This window comes from Macaca nemestrina, chromosome X (assembly GCF_043159975.1).
Source record: "Macaca nemestrina isolate mMacNem1 chromosome X, mMacNem.hap1, whole genome shotgun sequence".
In the NCBI taxonomy this organism is placed as follows: Eukaryota; Metazoa; Chordata; class Mammalia; order Primates; family Cercopithecidae; genus Macaca; species Macaca nemestrina.
This window is the reverse complement of record NC_092145.1, coordinates 148,638,402-148,659,294: the sequence shown is the minus strand read 5'-3', so window position 1 is coordinate 148,659,294 and position 20,893 is coordinate 148,638,402. Positions and strand designations below refer to the sequence as shown.

The window sequence follows — 20,893 nt, the reverse complement described above, 5'->3', positions numbered from 1 at the left end:
TGATAAACCATTTCAGATTTAAATCTGAAATCAGAACCATAATTTTCCACAAAATATTTTCCTCTGTGCCATGAAAAGTATAGATACAGCATTGCTTGAATGAGTATTCCATTATTTTCTTCAAGCCTCCAAGATTTGCTTCCAAGCTACTGAAGTCCATTCTTCATGCTTTGATTTAGACACTTTCTTATCTTTCCAGAAATTTTCCACAGTTTTTTTTTTTCAGTGACAACAAGGTCTCCTATTATTTCTTCAAATGGTCTTGAAATAGTTGGTTGCTTGAAATGGGGAGGAATTATGGTTGTCAATCATAACCTGAGAAATAACCAACCAATTTTGCTACCTCCACGTAGACAGACATTTGAAATTGCCATTTATTATAAGATGAACCTGGAATCTTTAAAATGCAATAGATATGTGCATGTTAGCATCCATGAAATACTGTAGCTTGTTTGTTGCCCTGCAGATGAGGAATAGTTTGGATTCCGGTTAATTGAAGGGAGAGAAGAAAGAAAGACTCCTGTCACATGTTATGTTCCGGCAGGTCTTACTTGTATACTTGAAATTTTATGTTTTCTCTTTGCTTTACTTTATCAAGCTGAATAGATTACTTTTTACAATGGCTCAAAATAAAACTTCATGGAAACATTCTTCATAAGTCTCTAGATTTTAAACTGCTCCATTCTTCTGGGAGCCCCAGTAATTCAGACTGATTGCAGTGCTGCTTGGTGGCGACAGAGGAGCTCCACTCCCGCGGCTCCAGCAGCTTGGCCCTGGGGCCTGAGTAAAGCTCCCACTCCAGCAGCCACGGGATCTAATGTGAACTCTGGAGCTTAACTCATCTCTCTCCTCTTTCCTGTACATAATATAAATGGTCTGTGAACATCTAGAAACCCCTTGTTGGGTTAATATGGTGAGATCATTCTTTGAGTGGCTTTCCATTCACTGGTGTGATTCAAAAGAGGTATGCCTAATGAGCAGGTGTTTCCACTTGTTCTCGGATTCCTAGATGATAGCGCACTGCACTTCAGAGAAGTTTCCTGCAGGGAATGGTTGTTAGAAAGCATCCGAGGGTCTGTTAAGTGAAGATGTTCTTTCCTGTCTCAGGGTACTCTGAAACCACTTTTTATTTCCCTGGCAGTTTAGGGTCATAAGATTCTGTAACCTTAAATACAGTTGACGAGAGGCTGCTAATTTCCAGTACTCTCTTTCTGGATGGGACCCTACACAGTGAAAAGGCAAAGGACTCAAGCAAGTGGAGGAGCCTAGCAAGAACAGCCAGCTTTGAAATGCATCAGGCAAGGATCAGGGCTTGATGATAGGGCCTTCTACTGTTTGTGCATCCCTGTTTGGCATGCAAGTTCTATTTATTTTTATTTTTTTTGCTGTATGACAGATATGGTTATATAAGCAGCTTTCAAAATGAGGCATAAAACTTTTGATTTTCTCATCCTTTGCTTTTCTGAGATCCTGGAGGCCTTTTTTAAAGAGCTGAGGCTGTTTGACACAGCAAAAAAAAAAAAAAAAAAAAAAACCAAAAAAAAAAAAAGAGAAATCAATCAGTTGCACTTTAGAGTAGAGCTTGGGGTATGTGCTTCTAACTTGTTCGAGTTGGAGAACTACCTTACAACTTGGCAAGCTACTGGAGATAAAAGCCAGAGTTGTAGTGGTTACAGAGTCAATTTTTCAGAGTCAAAATCAAACAAAGCAAAACCTGTTGTTGACCCAGAAGCCAAAACCTGGTTGAGCGGTTCTTTGATGCAAGCCGATGAGCATGGGACTTCATATCTGGTCACCATGACTTAAAGGAAACCCAGAGGTTTCTTGGATTCATTAACTTAAAGAAACAAGGAAAGTCATGTCAACGGTTACCAGAGACTTGGGGATGAAAAAAGAGACTGACAATAGCTAAACACAATCTGGCTATCAGGTACAGTCATTCTCAGAGATTAAGAGGCTGGGCCCCAGAGGTCCCTCTCTGCTTGGCTCCTGGTCATACCACAAATCCTGATGCCAGTTACCCTCCTCCCATCAGCTCTTAACACAGACTTACACTGGTTATGCCCTTTAGTGAAGCTCTCTTCCCTTGAATTTCTGCTGGCACAGAGAGCTACCATATCAGGTCACCAATGCCTGATAGTGGTACATTGTTGATGCTTTAGGGTTAGTTATGTCTTAGAATAGTCTATCAAGCTTGTCCAACCTGCCTTATTTTGCTGTTTTTGTTGTTCTGTTTTGTTTTGTTTTAGGATTTTAGCAGCCTGAAGCCATGGTTTTTAAGTTTCTGTCTCCAGTGATAAGAAAAAAAAAAAGGATAAGGAAGGGGCTTTACTGGCTCAACCAGTAAAAGAAACTAAGAACTCATGACTGTATTCTCTCCCTTGGACACCCCTGGTTGATGCTGACCTAGCAGGCTCCAGTTTCTTTGTTGAAGTCTTTTCTGCAGCAAGAAATGAAGTTCAGATCTCAAGTCCTTACCTAAGTACCTTATCTCTTGCTCTCTTGTTGTAAACTGCTTAAACAAGACCTTTTCCTGTGTTCATATCAGAAACACCTTGGAGGACTTGTTAAAACAATGACTGCTGGCCCACTCCTAGGGTTTCTGATTCAACAGGTCTGGGTTGGGTCCTGAGAATTTGCATTTTTAAGAGGTTCTCATGAAATGCTGCTGCTGCTGTTCCAAGGACCACACTTTGAAAACAAAGAAGAAAGAGCAAAACAGCAGGAGGAGTAGAAAAGAGAAAAGTCAGAGATTTGAAGGTGAGAGAGACCCACTATGGCTGGTTTTGAAAGAGGCCATGAGCCAGGAATACAAATGGCCTCTCTAGAAGCTAGATCTAAGCTGTAAACAAAGGACAGACAAATCCATCATAGAAAAGAAACCTTTCTTTAAAGCAAATGTTATCTGCAGGGATGCGATTCTGCCTATAACTACTTTCTCATTCGCCACTATAGCAGTTTTAGCATTTCAAACATCCCCTTTACTAATTATAGTCTCTGCTTTACATTTGCATAACTAAATAGTCCATTCAAGCAGCTTTTGCCAAATAAAGTAATTCTCTGTCCAAAATGTGTATTCAGTTTCTAGCCAGAAGAACCCTAAATTGCTGCAGCTCTTGGTTTCAAAGATATAAAATTAATGCTTCAGGCGGAGCCCAAGCTCAAGGTCTCTATGTCTTATTTCTTTGACCAGAGAAGTCTCTGGAAATGGGAAGGTTTTCTATGGTGAGGAAGCCTTAAGTGACTTCTGCTTAAAATAGCTATGGCTGTATGAGGCAGGTAATTGGAAGATATTAACAGATCTTGCACCCAGATTGTAGTAGTAAATTAAATCCAGGCTGTTCTCCAGCAGATATGTTTGGGGCATGGCATCACAGCCTCCTTGTAACCAGCCTCAGTGGAGTGTGGCACTGAGGTGGAGCCCACAGGTGTGCTTGTACATCTTGCTCCAGGGATCACCAGCTTTTCCCTGTGGCTGTATGTCAGTGAGGCCAAAAAGAAAAATAGCTTTAATGTTCAGATTCAAGGAGAGCCAACTGCAGACAAGGTCATCTGAAGTATGAACAGAGTGTTGGGAAATGAAGGTGTATAAGAAAATGTCACATCTCTCTCTCTTATTAAACCACATTCAACCTGGCTTTGCTACCACCTGTCTGACAGAATATGCAGGGGAGGGGGCTCCTGCTCCTATATTTAGGATCATTTAGGAATTCTGGGGATTAAATAGGGCAGGAACATTAAAGTGGGGCCTCTGGTCTTGATTTTGTCATGACTGCTGCTGAGATGCTCATGGCCCAAGGTGGCTTTGGAAGGTAGGTGGCCTTGCTGATGGCCTGCTCTTCTTCCTGATAAGCTTGGCCTCTCGATGTCCTCTGCAGCACACAAGTCCACAGATCTTGGTAGCCCTTCTCTGAGCTGTCACTAGGAAGGCCCCAGAAGATAGCTGCTACCTCTGAGGCTGACAGCAGGCATCCAGGGCTCCACTGTACATGAAGCCCACCAGCTTACTGTCCCAGGCTGATGACTGTCGCTCTTCCTGGGGCTGCATCCCTCCCTTCTCCCTCAACCTTTAGAGACTTCTCCAGCTTTAGACCTTCATAGGCTTAGGCTTTAGAATGGGGGTCAGCCAACATCTTCTGCCAAGGGCCACATAGTACACATTTTCAGCTTTTTGGGCCATATGGTCTCTTTCACAGCTATTCAACTCTGCCCATGTAGTGTGAAAGCAGCCACAATTTGTAAATGAATGAGTATGGGGCTGTGTTCCAGTAAAACTTTTTTTACAGACACTGAAATTTGAATTACTTTCATGTGTCATGAAATATTATTTTTTTTCAACCAATTAAAAGTGTAAAAATCATCCTTAGCTTGTGAATGGTATAAAAACAGGTGGTAGGCCAGATTTGGCTCATAGACTACAGTTTGCTGACCTCTCCTCTAGAAAACCAAAGCTGCTGCTGCTTAACACTTCTCAGGGGCAGTGGAGGCCTAGATGGCCGGGAGAAGACATAAACCATTCCTTAATTGTTTGTTTTGTTTGTCTATTGTTTTTAAACATATTTTCAAATCATTCCTTGCAGTCTGGCCCTGGCTTCCTCTCTACTCCGTCCCCTCCTTCCACTCTGGGACCCTTTGTGCTACTCTAGCAAACCACATCTGGTCAAGAATCTGTGAGTCAGTGGTTCTCGAACTTTGATATATATCAGAATCAACTGGAGAGCCAATAATAAACACAGAGACCCCAGAGAGGGCCTGAAACTTTATACTTTTACAAGCGATTCTGATGTCCACCAGAATTTGAGACCCATTGTTATAAATACCTTGTTTCATGCCTTCCTACCCTTAAACAAGCTATTCTCTTTGCCTGAAATGGTTTAGCTCCTTCCTCTGGTTCACTTAACCTGCCACTTGTCTTTTAAAAATGTAAGTAAACTGATAATACTTTTGGGCAGAGTCACTGATCCCTGTTTTATTTTGAGTTCTTAAAGCAAGCTGCATGTACCTTTATGATGGCAGTTACACGACCTTGCCTTGATTTTGATAGTTGCATGTCTTCCCAACCAGGATTTAAACTTCTAGACTGGACTTTGTCTGCTTTGAACTTTCATTTCTAACACAGTATCTTTAACAGATATATAACATAGACTCAATAAAAGATGGTGGTATGTGTTACAGCTCGGTAGGATTTGTTTAAAGTTTTCTGATGAAAAAACAAGATGGTGGTAGAAGTGAATAACAAATACACCCAGAGAATGGAGGGCAAGGAATAAAGAATGGGCAGGAGATGAGAGACATCAAGAAATAAAAATCTCTAGTATTTAGGTCTTGGAAGCTAAATTTCTAGTATTGTGAACAGTGATCTCTCTGGACTTATTTTGCCTTCTCTCAATTTCTAGTTCTAAGTGGTCCATTTGTTAGTTAACATTCATTAAACACCCTTAATTGGCGTTTCTCAAAATGTGGTCCCCAGACCTCTTTCACCTGCATCACCTGTTAGAGATGCAAGTTCTTGAGCTCCACCCCAAATGCACTGAATCAGAAATTCAATATGTATTTTTGTTGTTGTTGTTGGGACGGAGTTTCGCTCTTTTGCCCAGGCTGGAGTGAAGTGGTGTGATCTCGGCTCACTGCAACCTCAGCCTCCCAGGTTCAAGCGATTCTGCTGCCTTAGCCTCCCGAGTAGCTGGGATTATAGGTGCCTGCCATCACGCCCGGCTAATTTTTGTATTTTTAGTAAAGATGTGGTTTTGCCACATTGACCAGGCTGATCTCAAACTCTTGACCTTGGGTGATCCACCTCGGCCACCCGAAGTGCTAGGATTACAGGTATGAGCCACTGCGCCCAGCCTCAATATGTGTTTTAACAAGTCCTTCAAGTAATTCTGATGAGCCCTCAAGTTTAAGAACCACTGTGTCTAGACGACTGGTTCTCAAACTTAGTTTCATATTGAAACCATCTGAGGAGTATTTAAAAATACAGATGCCTTTATCCCACCTGGTGATGTGCTGGTAATGGTTAATAGTTGACTTCCTAGAAAATAAAGAGCCCTGACTTACAGTATTCACCCATTCCTGTTATGTAAATACTCCATCACCAATTTCAAGCTACTAGCATTGATGTCACTGAACAGAGTTGGGAAGACGTGGACTATCAGCTCTTGTAAACTGGTAGGAGCCAAGCTAGCTTCAGCGCATATTAGTTCCATCCCCAGAGATCCAGATTAATTGGTCCAGGTTGCAAACTGGGCATCAGGATTTTTAAAAGAAATCCCTTAGGTGATTCCAATGTGGAGCAAAGGTGAAATAAATTTGTTAGTATTAATAAATATAATTTCTCTCACTCAGCCATAGGCAAAATACTTCGTCTTCCTTTTATTTAATCCTCTCTGTACTCTGGCAATCACAGAACATGTTCTGTAGGGAAGTCACTGACCTTCCAATCAAGAAAAAAAAGCCACGTAAGAATTTTATGGTGGCTATATTTCCCCAAATTTTATTTTCAAAAAAATGTTTGTGTAAATATAAGACTAAATGTGATGTTAAAATCTGCATAATTAAAATCAAATCTAGTATACATTCAGTAATTAAGTCAAATTTTTAGATCATAAAATATGTTTGCAATAATTTTCTCTCACTGTACAAGTTTATTTTAGGACAATGATTAATGTTGTGCATGTTTTAAAATTGGTTTCAAATATTCTAAACAATTAATGTGTTATCTACACTTGAGCAAAACAACAGTATTTTGTATTCTGAACATGAGAACAAACTACAATTGGGATGTATAGTTTGGCCAAAGGCAAAGATAATATAAAGAAATGTGGCACTTTGAAAAGTCTAGTATTAGGGGAAAAGGTTCACCATTCGATGAGTTTCTTTTGCCTGGCCTGCCATAGTCATGTCTGGAAAATATAATTTCTCAGATCCTCGGGGAGAAAAATGGCTTAGTAAGAACAACAAATATAAAATTGATTAAAATAAAAATGAATAATTTATTCTAGTGTGACATTTCGTTTTCTGTGGAATAAAAATAAAAAGCCATTATGAGTGGGTTATTTTTCATATACTTACCTGAAATTATCACTTAATGAAAAGATGCTATTAATTAGTGTTCATTAAATACAAATATATCTGGAAATGTCACCCACTGGATTATAGGTGATAGTGATTATGTGGAACTTAAAACCAATTATTCATTCTAAAATACTCATTTTGTGTGGGATGAAAGAAAGTGGATGTGCTTTTTATGGAACAAGGTTGACCAAGAGTGGATGATCACTGAAGCAGGGTGGTAGCCACATGGAGATTCATTCAGTTATTCTATTTTTATGTATGTTTGAAAATTTCCATTAAAAAGCTTAAAAATATTCATTACAGTTTTATTGTTTACAGGTATGGTATGCTAGGCAGAGTGGAAAATATAGAAAAATGCAAGAGATAATTCTAGTTTTTAAGATGCAAGGAAACAAAGACATTTCTAAATCACTTATCTGTGGTTTTCATATTCAGTTCATATTCATAAATTTTTCAGATGAATGAAGGTTACTGCTTATATATGTACAAACTTTGAAAAGCAATTTTAGTAGAAGTCTTTTAAAAATGTTATCTCCTGCCCTGTGTTGTTGGTGTAATGAACGTATTTAACCTTTTCCTGATAGTCAAGTTCTTTCTCAACTTAGGCATCAGTCTCATCTGTGCTGCCTATGGTGACAGCCTTCAAAGTTGTTCATCCAATCAACAAATGTTTACTGAACTTATTGAGTGCTGATGATGGACCAGTCACTGGAGGTATAGCAGTGAACAAAAGAGATAAGAATCCTGGCCCTTGTAACACTTATATTCTACTGGCTGTTGAGATGCTTAGAGTGGCTTAGATTAGCACTTTGAGTGAGAAGAGACACCAAATAATTCAGGGGTCTTTTTGTCCTTGCGACATAGGTGGGAATTGAACAATGAGAACACATGGACACAGGAAGGGGAACATCACACACTGGGGCCTGTCATGGGGTGGGGGAGGGGGGGAGGGATAGCATTAGGAGATATACCTAATGTAAATGACGAGTTAACGGGTGCAGCACACCAACATGGCACATGAATACATATGTAACAAACCTGCACATTGTGCACATGTACCCCAGTACTTAAAGTATAATAAAAAAAATTTAAAAAATGATAATTAGGGGATCTATACTTTTTCTGTCCCTCCTATCTGTTCTTTGTAGTTAATTTCATTCATCTTCTTTCTGTTTCTGCACTGTCACTTTTGTTACCTCTTGGCTTGCCTACTGCTGTGATCTCAGTGTTTGTGTCCTTCACAAATTCATTTGTTGAAACCTAACCTCCAAGGAGATAGTATTAAGAGGTGGGGCCTTTGGGAGGTGATTAGGTCATGAGGGCTCTGGTCTCATGAATGGAATTAATACTTTTATTAATAAAGTAATACTTTTACTAATAAAAATACCACCATTAATACTTTTATTAATTCCATTCATGAGACCATGTGAGGATACAGCAAGAAGGCACCATCTTTGAAGCAGAAAGCAAGCCCTCACCAGACATCATATTAGCCGGCACCTTGATTCTTGGACTTCCCAACCTTCATAACCATGAGCAATACATTTCTGTTGTTTATAAATTACCCAGTTTAAAGTTTTTGTTATAGCAGCCTATATAAACTAAGACACCTACCATGAGTGATTTGTTAAAAAATTAATTGATTTAGGTGTTCTTGTCCAGCATTCAGGTCATTGCTACTCTAGTCTGCATGATATGATCACAAAGTTTGTCATAAATGTATCTAAAATAAGATACACTAGGCTTTGAGTAAATTCTTGAGTTGTTGATTGGGTGGCTCTTGCTTTGCTTTTTTCTCCCCCTAATTACTTTTGTGTTTTTGTGTTTCTCAATAGCTTAAGGCTCTAGATGAATGATTCATTCATTCAGCATTTAACAAACTGTTATTAAGCCCCTGCTGTGTGCCAAGTACTGTTCTAGGAGTTGTGGATGCAGGGTATAAAACACAAATATGGTGTATGTCGTGAGAGCTAGGAGAAGGCATAAGAGTTTGTAATATTGTGTGCTGGTTGGAGAAGCATTTGAAAGGGCAATTCATGCAGGCTGGGGATGGAGGTAGGGATCAAGGAAAGCCTGTGGAATCCTGAAGGGGATGTGAATGCATTTAATTGTGGAGTAAAGTTTGACATGCTTCTGAGATGTGCCAGTGGAGATAACCTGGAGACAGGTGGATTTTCCATTGTCTACTGTTGCACATCAAACCACCCTAAAACTTAATGGCTTAGAATAATAGCAACTTATTATTTCTCATGATTCAGTGGGTTTTCTAGACTATTTTAATGCTGGTTTTGCTTGGGCTCACTCATCTGTCTGCATTCATCTAGGGCATGGCTGGGTTGGAAGGTCCAAGGAAGTCTCATAGACTTGTTTGGCAATGGCTCTAACTATTAGTTCTTTTCCATATCATCTCTGATCCTCCAGGATGATAGATTTACTTCCTTCCTTACATTGGTGGTCTCTGGACAGCATACCAAGGTAGTGGAGACAGAAGTGGCTTAGTCTCTTAAGACCTAGCTTTGGAAGGTATATAATGTCATCCCAGCCACATTCTATTGACCAATCAACTCAGACAACCAGCCCAGGTCTCAGGGGTAGGGAAATGGACTTACCCCCTTAATGGGAGGAGAAACAAAATCACCTTGCAAAGGGTCTTCATACACAGAATGGGAAGAATCCACAGCCATATTTTATAATCTATCATAGTTGTGTAGATGCATCTGAATCACAAGAGAGTAATTTGGATGATAGAGATTTGGAAGTTATCAATGTATAGATTAAACTTATAAATCTTGGCTGCATATCAGGATATGAAAAATGGGAGGTTTTCCATATGTTCTACATATGAAAATGACAATTAAGTATGCAAGAAATATATGCCCCAAAATGTTGGGTGGGAGAACTGGGTTTCATGTCAAACTGAGGCTTGACACCAAGGAGTGCAGAATGCAATCTCAAGTTTTGAAGTGAAGTAAAATAAACTAGGTTAACAAATCAGCTTTCACCCCTAGTCTTAACCACAAAGTTTAGTGCCCCATGGAGGGATTTTATTATGTTTAATAAGGATTTTGTAATAAAATTAAAACTTAATGAATTCCCACATAGTCTCTGCTGTGTTCTAGTTTGCATGCTGTCTTGCTAACCTAGCCTTTTTATTTTTAAGGTATATTTGTTTCTTTCCCAGAATTCTTTCAAATATGAACTGGGTTCAAAGCCCTCATTTGCCATTAACTGTCATGGATAATATGGACTTCAGCCTACCAGTTATCTGTTGGTATTGGATATGGGAGAAAAAGAGAAAATAATTCTCTTGAGGCAGTTATAGCAGAGCCTTGAAAGAGTCTTGAACAAGAAAATATTGCTTAGAGAGAATGGAGACTTTACCATTGGTTAGTGGTCTGAATCCTCTAATACTGTACTGTCCAATACAGTAGCCACTAGCCACATGTACATAATTATATTTAATTTAAACTGTAGTGACTTAAATAAAATTAAAAATGCAGTTCCTCAGTTGAACTAGTGCTCAATGGCTACACATGCCAGTAGTTATCATCTTAGACAGTGCAGATGTGGAACATTTCCGTTAACATAAAAAGTTATATCAGGGACAACTGTTTGGACGTTTCTTGTCTAATTGAGAATAAAACAGGTAATGCTTGTTTTAGATCCTCATGCTGAGGATTGAATTAAGAGTGAGGGGTAATTTCCTCTGTGATCCAAAATATCGCAGTACATCATGGATCAATTTAAACAAATTTTAGTAAGAGACTGCGGATAAGGAATATGATTACGTTTAAGAGATCTTTTGTGAATTAGATGTAGGTTACATATTGATAAAATTAAAGAAGATTGTACCAAGCTTGATTAAAGAGCCTGACTAACAAAGTTAAATCTAACAAGATAAATGTAATGCTTATATTGTTGGTTTAAATCAGGGGTTGATAAACTTTTCTGGAAGATCCATATAACAAATATTTTTGACTTTGCAGGCAAGATTGTTTCTGTTGTAATTACCCAACCCTGACATCGTAGCATGAAAGCGGCCATAGACAGTATGGAATAAAAATGGGTGTGTGTATGTTCCAATAAAACTTTATTTACCAGAATAAAAGATGGTGGTCTGGATTTGGTTCACTGGCTATAATTTGGTAATCCCTGGTTTAAAGAGTCAGTTATTCAAGTTTAAATTGAGGAAACTTGACTGGGGCCTGATGCTGTCCTGGGAGTCTTTTGTTGGCTGGTTGGGTTGAACCAGCTGCCTCAAGGTTGAGCCAGTTGACTTAGGGTAATGCCATTTTAATCTGCTTTAATAGACATATTCCTTCCAAAGTCAGAGAAGAAACAATTTCATTGTAGTTCACAGTGGGGGTTTGCATTCAATCTGGATATTGACAAGCTGGATCCTGCATGGCATGTTCAAAGATTTGGAAACTGAATAAAAGGAGAATGGAAGGAACTGGGGTCTAACTTAACAGTGGAGAACTGTTGAAGGATGTTAATATAGCTGTCTTCAAGTATTTGAAGACCTGTCATGTGGCAGGAGGTATAATTTATCTGAATAATTCTAGGTATTAGAAATAGAACTAAGAGGTACAAGTTTATAAAAGGAGAATTTTCAAAAATACAGTTGTTTCAAAATGGTCTCCCTTATAAAGTAGTAAGTTTTCTACAACTGAAGGTTTTTAGCAAAAAGATGGAAAATCATCTATGAGCTGGTTGAAGAATTTGTTCTAGAACTGGGTGAGAGTTTGCAAGCATAGTCATCTAGGTTGTTGTTATACTTTGAGATTAGAACTGGTTGCATGCAGCGAAATCTCAACCCAAACTAGCTTAAACAAAAAAGGGAATCTGTTGGGTCCCACTACTGAAAGGTTCCAGGATAGGTCTAATTTTAGGCATGGCTGGATCCAGATGTCTTACAAAAGTCTTTAGGCAGGACTGGCTACATAACTTGTGGGCTCTAGTGCAAAATGAAAATGTGAGGTCCCTTGTTCAAAAATTATCAAGAGTTTCCAGACAGTGGCAGCACAGTATTAAATCAATTGTGGGTCCTTCCAAGTACAGGGCCCCATGAAACTTCAGAGGCTGCATTCCGATGAAGCCAGCTCTGTCTTCAGGTCCTGGTCTTTATCTCTGCCTCTCAGCCTCCTTTTTCTCTAGGTTGGTTTCATTTTCAGGCAGCCTTTTTTTTCTCCCCCATTAGCAGCTTTAAGGCTTTTATTTTTAAATCTGCAAAAGGATATTCCTCTCCCCTGGTGACACCAGCAAATGATACCAGATCATTTCTGATAGACTTTTCTCACCTCTGAACCCAATTACATGGTGGCATTCCCTTTGACCAGGTCTGGGTGATGTGTTCACCCTGGAGCTGAAAGTAGTCAGCTCTACTCAAACCATAAGGACCAAGAGGTCAAGAGATGAGGAGGTAGTTCCAAAATAAAAACAGAGTGGAGTTACCTGAAGAAGAGAAAGTGGATGCAATGTAGTCCAATGTCTACTCTTTTTAGCAAACAACAATTGAACAGTAATAAAGAAGTAACTAAAGGTAAGAAAAAGTCTTCATTCAGAGATCTTGGCAATCAATAAGGGTTCCTTTCACCCTAAAGAGTTTGCTAAATTTTTTAACTCTATTTTTTCAGGTGTGCCAGCAAGATTTTTGCTGTGTCGTGTTTATTTACTGTCATATTTATATTCTTAACTTGAGCACATTTAAAATGATCTGTCAAGATTCTCAGATATAACATTTACTGCCCTGCCTGGAAATTATTTTAATGCACTGAGGAATGTTGCCTGGAACCTAGTTACATTTCTCAGACCCACCTTCTATCCAAAACTTTGTTCAGTTTCTTAGGAAGGGGAAAATATATGTATGTATGTATGTGTATATGTGTGTATGTATGTGTAATATATATATATACACATACATACACACATATACACATATATATATATATTTGACCCACAATCTGAAAAAAATGTCAACTTTTGAGCAGAGCTTATTAATATAATATATATGTTAGTTATCACTTTCTGTCTTAGTTGGCCCTGTTTTGGAACCAGCACATTGTTTAGTAAGCTCTGCTCAAAAGTTGACTTTTTTTCAGATTATGGGTCAAATGCCTGGAAAGGTGAAGAGAACTAGGTAGCCCAAGGACCATGTAGAATTTGTAATGGGCTTGTCACCCACACAAATCAGTTCAGCCAAGATTTTCATTCGAATCCAGTGAGATATAACCTTGTTTTTACCGACAAATCTGACACTTTTGTGAAACTGAATTAACTAACAATTTTATTCTGGATAGTTTATCAGGAGAGGTGGGGACAATTGATTACAGTCAGTGTCTGCCATGGTTCATGCAGCCCATGGAGAACCTTGTCCTGAAGTCTGCTATACCAAGGCAGGAGTTAAACACAAGGTCTCTGGAGCTAGACTTTTGGGATTTGAAGTCTCATCCTGCCGCTCCTGACCTATGTTTCCTTGGGACAGTTTGCCTCTCTGAGATTTCCTTTTATTCATCTATAAAATGTCATTGTTGCTATCTGTCTATATATATATGTCAGCACAACTGAAACAATACAAAGTGCTTGCCTTCCTAGGTCCACCACACCTGCCGAGATTCACAGGGTACTTTTTCTGGGTCGTTCAACCAAGACACTAGAATAGAAAATGGGATGGGCATGTCTTGACTTCCTCTTAACATAAACAAGTTATCAATGCATAATATGCTTGGTTAAGCAGCCATTGGCATACGTTTATATTGGTTGACTTCCACCCCAGATCTGTCCTTCACGAGCACGGCTCATCCTTCACAAATCCACAAAGCATACATTTACATTCACTGAACATGCAAGATAGTAGTCTTTTTGCCTCCTTTTTCCTATATTAAATAACGGTCCTCACTAGAATAAAGAAGTTTTGAAGCTTTTGGAAGAATAACTATTTCAAGGAAGGAAGAATCTTTATTTTCTGATCTTTCACCCAGAGATTGAAGTCTGGTCTAATGATTACACCAAAGAATTTCCCTACCCCACAAACATGTGGATTTTGTCAGTTTACAGATTTATGCCTTGCTTTGATTAGTTTTGAAGATTTTTTATATAGAGTGTGTAATGGCTTGATCTCCCTTGCTATCTTCTATGGAAACAGCTTTAACATGTCTTCCCACTGATAGGCACTCACAATTCATGGCTTTTTAAGACATACACACCAGTCTCGTGTTCTTTAGAATATATAAATAGAAGCATTGAACATACTCTTGGAGCTTTCTAAATTGACTTTCCTGAACCAACTTAGAAATTAAAGTTGAACTGAGGTGCCTGTCTTTTGCTTGTTAAGTCTTGCAGTGTTTTCCCCGAAATGGCAGGTCTCCTGGGACAAATCAAAGACATGTTCTCTTTAAATTCCCTGAAAATCAGAAGGGCACAATTTTCCAATGATTTTTAATTATTCTTTACTGGGACTGCATATTGAAAGTAGAGCATATTATATGGGTAGATAAAGGAAATGGATGAAAGAAAAAAAACATATTTATGATTATATTCACCAGTAGTCTGCAACACTGATTTTTTTAAAGTCCCAAGTTAATTTCCTATCATTACTAATAGAAATACACCGATTTAAAATTTACTACTGCTTTAGGGAATAGAAATTAAAAAATCCTGAACACCAAACAAATGCATGCATGGAGGAAACCTTTTGAGAAATATTTGGCTGCCTAGATATTACAGAGATGGCATTGAGCCACCTGAGAATTCCTGGACATACCTACGATACATGGTAGACAACCATTGAGTTTGATTTCAAAGTTCAGTCTCTGTTGGTCAGTCACACACATGCTGAAAGGGATAAATACCCCCACTACATGCTCAGCCTTAAGACAAATTCCAATCTAAGCTATTACTAAGAACGATAAAAAATGACAATGAGATTTCTGCCAATGCATTCTTTTCTATATGAGCCGAAGAGTGCACCAGTATTACACATTTACTCCAGTAAGTGTTCATGTAAAAACTAAGTTCATTAAAAAGAAAAAGTGGTACATATATACAATGGAGCACTATACAGCCATAAAAAAGAATGAGATCCTGTCATTTGCAAAAACATGGATGGAATTGGAGGTCACTATGCTACGTGAAATAAACTAGACACAGAAACATAAACATTGCATGTTCTCATTTATTTGTGGGATCTAAAAATCAAAACATTGAATTCGTGGAGATAGAGAGTAGAAGGATGGTTACCAGAGGCTGCAGAGGCTGGGAAGGGTAGTGGGGGGTGGTGGTGGTAGGGATGGTTAATAGGTACAAAAAAATAGTTAGAAGGAATGAATAAGACCTAGTATTTTATAGCATGACAGGATGGCTATAGTCAATAATAATTTAATTGTACATTTAAAAATAACTAGAAGAGTATAATTGGACTGTTTGTAACACAAAGGATAAAAGTTTAAAGGGAGGGTTACCCCATTTTCTATGATGTGATTATTATGCACCGTATGCCTGTATCAAAACATTTCATGTACACCGTAAGTATAGATACCTACTGTGTACCACAAAAAATAAAAAGAAAAAAATAAAGTTTATTTAGCTAATAAACTAATAAAGTCTCCATTATATAAGACTAGTTCATGGCCAAATATACATGAGGAAAAGCACAACTACTCAGCTCCTACTTTAAAAGCATTCATTCAAGTCTTAAAATAAATAGTGTGCACGTTCACCATGGAAGTGGTTATTGACCACGGGTGAACAAATAACTCATTTGGGGAGATTATATAGAGTATAGATGCCCCACCCCACACCCACAGAATCAGAATCCTGGGGAGGGTGTTATAGCATGGGTACAAAGATAACACCTCCCAAGCAAATATCATTAAGAATTACTGGAGCAAAATGAGACCTAGAAACTTCTCTTCCACTATTAGACTTAATGTCAGGGCTAACTCTTCCAAGGGTCCCTCTATACCCCAAATCACTCATTTTCCCCCACTCCTATCTTTCTCTTTCCATTGCCTTACTCCCACAATTGCTGGAATGAGAAACACCTCAAAGGGACAAACTTTTCATGGAGTCATTTTTAAAATGTCATTGCAAATGTAAGCAGTTTTGGCCTCACATAAGTAACAAAGGAAAAACTGGAGTGCTAATAGTGGTGATGGTTTAAGGAATCCAATTTATTCCCAGGGGCTCCATTCATCAAATATCATTGTAACTTTATTGCATATTCACCAGAAATCATTACATTTTGGTAGTTTGTGAATTCCATTACTTGGGGTTATAAAATTCCCTCTGTTATAAGAAATCACTGCTGTCAAGTCCAGTCTGATTAAAGTGAATGACAGATGATCTAGTCTTGGAGATGATGTTTTTGGCTGCCAATTACTTACATATGAAAGACAATTAAGTGATTATAAAAGGAAATCCATAGGTACAGTTACACATCATAAATAATTTTAAAGATGGGTAATCTGTTCTCATGTCTTTTATTGTTTGCATGCAGTTCCTTGAATTGCCTCCACTCCAAGGCATTTCAACTCTATTTTATGCAAAATAACTTAAAAAAAAATCTCACTGGCTATACACAACACTGTGACCATAAAACTCATGTGTCAGATGCCTCCCTGCTAATAAACTAGAATGCTCACCTGTCATGAAGTGCAGCATACTTATCAAACAAAGAAACAGTGAAGGTTAATTCTTTCTTTCTACTGTCTTGCCTTTGTAGTATATGGGAGTTGCTGAAATCTTTTGTTTTAGGTAATGTTTAAATAATAATTATTAAATACATAATTATTTAATTGCTTTTTAAGCATAATTATTTAATTGTTTTTAATGGACTCTTCCAAAATACTCATTGGTGTTGTTTCTATTTTACTTATCATATGTTGTGTAATCATACAATAATATCCCAAAGAGAGGATTTAAATAATTTTTATGATGACAACATCAATATATTTCGACACCTTGCCTGTTGAAGATTGGCAACAGTGACTTCCTGACAAGAAAATATTAAATAATGCCAAGGTTCAAATGTGTCTTTGGCATGTGGCATGACGATTAATACAGAATATTTCATTAAAAGGAAATATTTCATTAAAAGGAAAATAACTAATAATGCTCCCATTCATATGGTGAGAACTGGGTTGTGAATCCTGGAAAGGAAATAGGACTATGTGATGACTGTCTTTCTGTGGGTTCCCCTTTCTCTGCACTTGCACCATTGCACATTTCTTTCTCCGACTTTTGGAAGAAAAGCATATCTGCAAATGTGTCTCATCTTTGTGTATTTCCTAGAACCTTTCTCTTATATCTCACCAAAAGCCATGTACAGTAGGGATTACAGGGAGTTACACTGAGGCATATTTTGAGGACATCTGGAAAATCTGAATTTATCTTACCTGTAGAGAAAATGTGGCATAATTTTTTCTCCTCTGATCATTGAAAGAAATACATTAGAGTGGAAAAGGTGGCAGTAATGCAAATAAATATGATTTTTGAGAGACTATTTTAGGAGATACTAACCATGCAATAATAAACGAGAAATATACCCAGGTCCTTATTCCTTGAATGCACTTGCTCATTCACCCCTATTCCTGTGGGTACTTCTCAGTGGGATTCCAGTGTTACCTGTTTTTGATGGTGCCTTCTCCAACTCTCGCCTACTCACATGTATTTTCCAATAGCCTTTCATAAATGCTGCTTTACATTATCAACCATAATGCATTATACTTTAGTTGTCTCCAAGACTATCTTTTCTACATGAGTGTGAGTTTCTTTCCATTGGAACTGTATCAAATTTACTTTGTTGCCACAGTGACTTGATAGCACTGGTCAGCAGTGTTTGTTGAATGGCTATCCAATTTTAAGAATGAATTTGTTTTTAGAACTAAAATATCCTTGAAAATATTCAGCTGTTTTTTCAAAATGCAGGTCCTGGTTTGTTAGTGAGTTATGAGGTCAACTTAAGTGGGTTGCAACCAGTATTTTACAATGAAATAGAATAGAAAAATATTAGAATATGTCAGAATCTATTACACATAGTAGGAATATTGTGTAAGTATTGTTTTGTATAAGAAAGTATTTGGCGAAACTCTCATTTCTATTTATATATGTCTATGCACCTACATAAATATACATGTATGTATACTGGGATGTTTCTGTGTGTCTTTGTATAGATATACATATATTCGTGTGTATACACTAGGTACAAATTTAAAATTTATTCCTTTTTGTGGGTCATAGCCAAAGAATGACACTGTTCTAGATCATAAGGACCCAAGCATCTTGAGACTGCAGACAGGCAAATGCTTTCAAACATACAATGATTATTGATATCCCCTAGTGCAAACACCCCAAACCAGCATTCCGGCATATCAAGGAGTGCCAATCAGTTGTGAGAAATGGTTCAGGTTACCTTCCTGTATTCAGTTGGTATCATCCAAGCCATGGTCACATAGCACTGTGGCACAGTGGCACTGGAGTCAGCTGACCTAGACTGGAAGCCCAGTCCCACAACCTATCAGCACCATGGGTTTTGGCAAGTTAATAAATCTGAGTCTTGTTTCTTTGTTTCTAAAAGCAGCATGTCTTCTACTTCTCCACAGAGATTAAATGAGTGTATATGTAGCACCTAGCATTATCACACAGTACATGTCAGTTATTGTGTATCTCTACACCTTGGATGGTGTATTTTGCCTCTTGCACTGTAACTTTTTCATCTGTAAAATGAGGACAGTAATAGCACCTAATGCATAGTATTGTTTAAAGTGGATTAAAAGAATCAGCAGAAGTATTTAGAGATGTACTTGGCACACAGCACTGTATATGTCATTGCTATTGTTGTTATTGTATATGTTTGGCTCTAAAGAACATCTTGTCAGTATCCTATAAGGATTTCAGGGATTCTGGTCTATGTTCCAAGATATTTACAAGGAATATGGCATTGAGCTAGCATTCTGAGTACAGAATGGCAAGAATTTTGACGTGAAACCTAGATTTAAAATATAAATGAGCATATAAACCACTATTTGTTTCAGCAAAATCCTTGCTAGACACTCACCAAATGAAAACACTGCCATCCCTTTTTGTTCAGCTTATGTTTTACCAGATGTCTGTCTCCTGGTGTGTAGACATAACCCTAACAAACAATAGCAAAAGCATCATGAGCAAGTAACATTGGTAGGTGGTACATCAAATTATAGCATTCAAGAAAATAATTTTCTTACACACAGTCTTATATAAAGAGTCCAGCATTTTCACCTTTGTTCTTCTTTAGCTGAAATGAAATGATTAAATGAAAAGAAATAATTACTGTTAGAGCAGATACCAGTGAAATTGAAAACAGGAAATCAATAAAGAAATTTCTTTTAAAAGCCCAGAAGCTTTTTCTTTGAAAAGATCAATAAAATTGATAAGTCTCTAGCCAGACTAAGAACAAAAGAGAGAAGACATGAATTACTAGTATCAGAAATGAAAGAGGTGACCTTCCTACAGCTCCCATAAAGATTAAAAGGATATTAAAGGAGCATTATGAACAATTATTTGCTCACAAATTTGGAAACCTAGATGAAATGGAACAATTCCTTGAAACACAATCTGCCAAAACTCACACAAGAAAAAATAGACAAACTGAATATACCTATGTCTATTATAGATATTGAATCAGTAATTAATAACCTCCCCAAACATAAAGCACCAGGTCCAGATGGGTTCACTGGTGAATTCTACCAAACATTTAAGGAAGAAATTATACCAATCCTCTACAACCTCTTCCATAAGATAGAGACAAAAGGAATACTTAACTCATCTTATGAGGCCAGCAGTACTCTAGTACCAAAAGCACACAGACATTAGAAAAAAACTACAGACCATTATCTGTTGTGAACATAGATGCAAAAATCCTCAATGAAATATTAGCAAATTGAATAAAAAAATGTGTTAAAAGAATTTTACACCACAACCAAGTAGGATTTATCCAAGATATGCAAGTCTGGTTCAACATTTGAAAATTAATTAATGAAATCCATTACATTAAAAGGGTACAGAGGAAAAATCACATGATCATATCAATAGATACATGAAAAGCATTTGGCAAAATCCAATTAGAGGGAAACGTCCTCAACTGAGTAAAGAATGTGCGTAAAAAATGTACAGCTAACATACTTAATGGAGAAAAACTCCAAACTTTCTTACTAGGATCAGGAGTGATGCAAGGATGTGTCCTCTCACCACTGCTTTTTAACATTGTACAGGAAAGTCCTAGATATGGCAATAAGAAAAAGAAGGTATACAGATTGAGAAGGAAGAAATAAAATTGTCTTTTATTCACAGATGACATAATCATCTATATAGAAAATCTGAAATAATCAACAAAAAATTCCTGGATTTAATAAATGACTATTGCATGGTTACAAAGTTAATATACAAAAGTTAATTGCTTTCCTATATACCAGCAACAAATAAGTGGCATTTGAGATGAAAAGCACAACACCATTTACATCAGCACCAAAGAAAGAAATGCTTATATATAAATCTAGTAAAATTGTACAAGATCTGTATGAGGAAACTACAGAACTCTGATGAAAGAAATCAAAGAATTGAATAAATGAAGAGATATCCCATGTTCTTGGATAGGAAGATTTAATATTGTCAAGATATCATTTCTTCCAGATTTGATCTATGGATTCAATACAATCTCAGTCAAAATCCCAGGAAGTTATTTTGTGGATATTGACATTTTGATTCTAACGTTTATATGGAGAGGCAGAAGACCCATACAAAGAACAAAGCCAGAGGACTGACACTACTTAACTTCAAGACTTAC

General features: G+C 37.5%; 1 protein-coding gene across 12 annotated transcripts in view; it reads left to right on the top strand.

Annotated features, from left to right (window-relative positions):
• LOC105478121 (FERM and PDZ domain containing 4) overlaps positions 1-20,893 on the top strand; it is a 924,449-nt gene that overhangs the window by 358,395 nt on the left and 545,161 nt on the right. The window lies entirely within an intron of this gene.